We start from the raw sequence: 5,125 nt of genomic DNA on the forward strand, positions 1-5,125 counted from the left end.
TGGAGTGGAAAAAAAAAACACAGAACTTTTCCTGCAAGTTCTTTTATGAATACTGTGGAAAAGCAAATATATGTGTCATGGTAATTCTAACCAGCTGTTACAGAGTGGGCCAGGAACATATGCAGGTTCTGGGGTGACATATACAGTAATTTTTTAATTGAAACAGTAGATACACTGGCAAAAATTGGGGGTGGGGGAAGAGACTGAACACAGAAGTACAAGACAAAAGTGAATGAGACTTCTCTTATATCATAGAAACACGTGGATGGAATCAACCTCAGTGCAGTTCACTCTGTTAGGATGAGGCATTGGCTCAGCTCCCAGTGTTGACTGAGTGATGCAGTCTCCTGTGAAAATTCACTCAGAAGGTTTTTTCTTAAAAAACAAACCTATATTCAGTGGAAGAACCACCCTCTGTAGCTGTGTCGACATGGGACTGATAACCAATCACTATCTTCAGAGGAAGTCCTAATCTTTCCTTGTATACCCTCCATATGTGTTAGAATGAATTTTTGTTTTCACATTCAGTAGTCCATAATGCCATCCTTTCATCTTTAGCTCTGACACTGACCACAGCTCCAGACATATCATCACTGTAGTCATCAAAATATTCTCCAAAAAGGCACAGCAGTGTCTCTAGTCAAACATGATCAAGGTTACTTCCCCTCTGCTGCTTGTTCAATGTAATTTTAGCCATCATCCTCCCTGTTTGTTTTTCTCATCTTCCCACATAGGATCAATGGCATCCTTTAAAAGTCAGTAGTCACAGCCAGGCATTAAATTCTAGACAACTGGATATGGTTATATATAGTCCCAAAGTCTTCAATAGTATCAAACTTAGAGATGAATTGAAGTTTGCCAAGATTTGCTTTTATCATTTTTTAAATAAACCAGAATGCCCACCTGTTCTGCAGAGAATGATTAATACAGTGTCCTGGCTTATCAACTTCCTGACTAGACTCTGTTTTAATTTGTTTTGCAGGTGGGGGATTGATTAGTGATGCGGTGGTTTCCGGTCCCTGGTTCCACAGTCGCCATCTTAGGTCGATCTAATCTCAAGATGTCTTTGTTTTTAATGGCTGAGTAATACTCTATTGTGTAAATGTAGCACAATTTCTTTATCCTTTCTTTGGTTGAGAGACATCTAAGTTGTTTTGAGTTTCTGGATATTACAAATACAGTTACTAAGGACATAGATGAGCAAGTGTCCTTATGGCATCTTCTCTTCTGTCACATTCAGTGAATACTGTTTTATGTTGAGGTCTTTGATCTTGGGCTTGAGTACTGTGCAGGGTGATAGATATCAATCTATTTGCATTCTTGTACAAGCAGACCTTCAGTTAGACAAGCATTATTTGTGGAAGATTCCTTTTACCATTATATAATTTTGGCTTCTTTGACAAAACTCAATAATTATTCATAGACTTACATCTGTTTTTTAATTCGATTTGATTGGTCAATATGTCTGTCTTTATAACAGTACCATGTATTTCATTTTATCATTATTGCTCCTTAATGCAACTTGAAATCAGGGATAGTGATACCTGCAGAAGTTTTTTTACTGTATAAGCCACAACAGTCACCTTCATATCTGAACCACACAAAGACTCAACCAAGACATTATGAAGGTGACTGTTGTGTGATTTAAATATCAAGTTGACTATGGCTCCATAAGATAAATTTGAAAATATTTCCTCTGATTTTGTAGGATAATTAGAGAATTATTGGCATTAACTCTTCTTTAAACATCTTGTAGAATTCTACACTAAAATGTTTTGACCATGAATCTTTTGTAGTTGGGAGACTTTAAATTACTGCTTCTATTTCATTAGGGTCTACAGGTCTGTTTACATTGTTTACCTGATCTTGATTTAGCTTGGTAAGTGGTGTCTATCAAGAAAATAATCGATTTAGTTTAGATTTTCCAATTTTGTGGCATTTGTTTTTGACATAAAAATTAATAATTCTTTGGATTTCCTCAGTGTCTGTTATTTGCTACTTTTAATTTCTGATTTTATTAGTTTGGATATTATTTCTCTGCTTTTTAGTTAGTTTGGTTAAGAGTTTATTTTGTTTATTTTCTCAAAGAATCAGCTCTTAATTTTATTGATTTATTGTATTATTCTGTTTGTTTCTATTTTATTGATTTCAGCCTTATTTAATTATTGTCTGCCATCTATTTTTCTTAGGTGTGTTTACTTCTTTTTGCTGTAGAGCTCTCAGATGTGCTGTTAATTTGTTAATGTGAGATCTTTCCAATTTTTTTTTTAATGAAGTCACTTAGTGCTGTGAACACTCTTCTTAGCAATGGTTTCATTGTGTCCCATAAGTTTTGGTATATTGCATATTTATTTCCATTGAATTCTAGAAAGTTTTTAACCTCTTTCTTTAATTTTTTTCTGGCAAAGTGAACATTGAGTAGAGCGTTGTTCACATTCCATGAACTTGTAGGATTTCTGTTGTTTCTCTTGTGTTGAAGTCCAGGTTTATACCATGGTAGTTTGATAAAACACAAGGGGTTATTTCAATTTTCTTGTATCTGTTGGGACTTGCATCTGTTGGGAATTGCTGCGTGGTGCTGAGAAGAAGGTAAATACTTTTGTGTTCGGTGAAATGTTCTGTCAGGTCTCTTTGAGTTATAATATCTCTTTCATTATTTTTCTATTTAATTTATGTCTGGATGGCTGTTCATTTGTGAGAGTAGGGTGTTTCTTTCCCAAATGATGTGTGAGATTCGATGTATGATTTAAGCTTTAGTGATGTTTCTTTTACAAATGTGGGTGTCGCTGCATTTGGAGCATAGATATTCAGAATTGAGATGTCCTATTAGTAGACTTATTTTTCTCTGAATATTATGGATCAGAGACTCTGATTCATTCTTCCAGACTCTGCATGCTTAATTCTTCCTGACTGTCTTTCATTTTTCTGGTCCTGTGTACAGTAGCACCTGGATACCCAGAGAGGGAGAAAATGAACTCTGCAGAACCATAGGTAGACCCTAACATGCATGCCACAGAAATGTGTTTTTTGTATGCAGCACAATAATGGATCTCATTTTCCCATCCATCCTGATAGTCCATGAATTTTTCTTGGTGAATTGAGTTTGTCAATATTGAGATACATTAAAGACTACTTATCTTTAATTTCTATTATTAATATTGATGAGAGTGAAAGAGTTAAAATTTCAAGTTGGCCCCACTGACCCTGCCTTGAGGACAAGTATGCTTCAAGGCTAAGAACAAAATAACTTGTTTAAAGAAATGGCCCAAACCCATACCAACTAGACTTGATAAGGTTTGGGCTAGCCTTGCAATCCTGAGAGAAACAAAGTATGAAGGTCAGTGTGCTCCAAAAGTGAGTGACCTAGAGTTGAATCGTATCCAAAATGGACAGTGTGCCAATTTGAAAAAAAACAAAAAAAACAAAAAAACAAAAAAAACAAAAAAACAATGCCCGTTGCTAACTGCCTATGTAATTTTCCCTATAAAGATGTTCCCCCAAGTGAGTTTAGAGTCGACTCCTCTATCTCCTGTGTGGGACACCTGGTGTCCTGAGAGCTCTGGAAATAAACCTCTTGCCTGATTACAGCAATATAGGCTCTCCGTGAGTTCTTGGGTTCTTGTATCCTGGTACTTGAGTGAGGGGCTTCCGCAGTCCTGGGGTCTTTCAGTAGTAGTATATGTGTATGTGAGTGTGTGTGTGTGTGTGTGTGTGTGTGTGTGTGTGTGTGTGTGTGTGTGTTCCTTCTTTTGGATTTACTTGTGTGACTTTATTTGCTGCGGTTTCTTGGGTGCAGTTGAACTTCTTGAGTTGGAGTTTCCTTCTAGTATCCTGGGTAGGGCTGAATTTAACATGAAATGTCTTGTTTCCTCCATCTATGGTAATCGAAAGTTTTACTGGGTATAGTATTCTGGGATGGCATCTATGGTCTCTTAGAGGCTTCAAATAATCTGCCCAGATCTTTGTGGTTTTTAAAGTCTCAGTTTCGAAGTCAGGTATTAGTTTAGTAAGAGTGCTTTGATATGTTGTTTGGCCTTTTCCCCTTGAGAAACATTCTTCCTTCATAAGGTTAGATTTAAAGTCATTGTGATTTAGCTGTGTTAAGATTTCCTGGGCTCACTTTAGTGGATAACTGAGCCATGAGGGTGCCATATTGGCTCTTGTTCATTGTGGTTTAATGATGGCCTTTACACATTTGATTGCTTCTGTTGACCAAAGGTCAGAGCTAAAGAAAGGACTGAAGGAGGTCAAAGGGTTTACAATCTCGGGGAAGAACAACATTATCAACCAAGCAAACCCTCCACAAATCACATGGACTAAAACACCAACCATTGAGCACACCTGGAGAGACCCATGGCTCCAGTTGCATATTATCTGGCATCAGTGGGAGAACAGGCCTTTGGTCCAGTTAAGGCACATATTCTCAGTGTAGGAGAATGCTAAGGCACTGAGGTAGATAGGGTGGTTGTGAAAGGGTACACTTTCATGGAAACAAGAAGAGAGGGAGGGGCTGTGGGACAGGGGAAGAAGGTAGCATTTGAAATGGAAATATAGAAAATATCCAATAAAAGAATAAAAAAAATAATGAAATAAAATAAAATACAAAATTCAACACCCCTTCTTGTTAAAAGTCTTTGAAAAATTAGGGCTTCAAGGCCCATTCCTAAATATTTTAAAAGCAATATACATCAAACTGGTAGCCAACATCAAACTAAATGGTGAGAAACTTCAAGCAATCTCACTAAAATGGGGGACTAGACAAGGCTGCCCACTCTCCCTTTACCTATTCAATATAGTACTGGAATTCCTGGCCAGAACAGCTAGAAAGCAAAAGGAAGTCAAAGGGATAGAAGTTGGAAAGGAAGAAGTCAAAATATTCCTATTTGTAGTTGATTAATATTATACATAAGTGACCCCAAAAAAATTCACAAGAGAACTTATACAGTGGATAAGCAATTTCAGCAAAGTGATTGGGTATAAAATTAAATCCAACAAATCAGTAGCCTTCCTCTACCCAAATGATAAACATGCTGAAAAAGAAATTAGGAAAAAAACACCCTTCACAATAGTTGCAAACAGTATGAAATACCTTGGTGTGACCTTAAGTAAACAAGTGAAAGATCTG

At 36.7% G+C, this 5,125-nt stretch overlaps 1 pseudogene across 1 annotated transcript; it reads right to left on the minus strand.

Annotated features, from left to right (window-relative positions):
- Positions 1–376: 376 nt before the first annotated feature.
- LOC308422621 (eukaryotic translation initiation factor 4E-like) lies at positions 377–1,589 on the minus strand (annotated as a pseudogene). The gene is made up of 2 exons: positions 1,545–1,589; positions 377–1,019 (listed from the first exon to the last, which is right to left on the minus strand). The product of its transcript is annotated as a eukaryotic translation initiation factor 4E-like (transcript).
- Positions 1,590–5,125: the final 3,536 nt, after the last annotated feature.

This window comes from Micromys minutus (genome assembly GCF_963924665.1).
Source record: "Micromys minutus genome assembly, chromosome: 7".
NCBI lineage: Eukaryota > Metazoa > Chordata > Mammalia > Rodentia > Muridae > Micromys > Micromys minutus.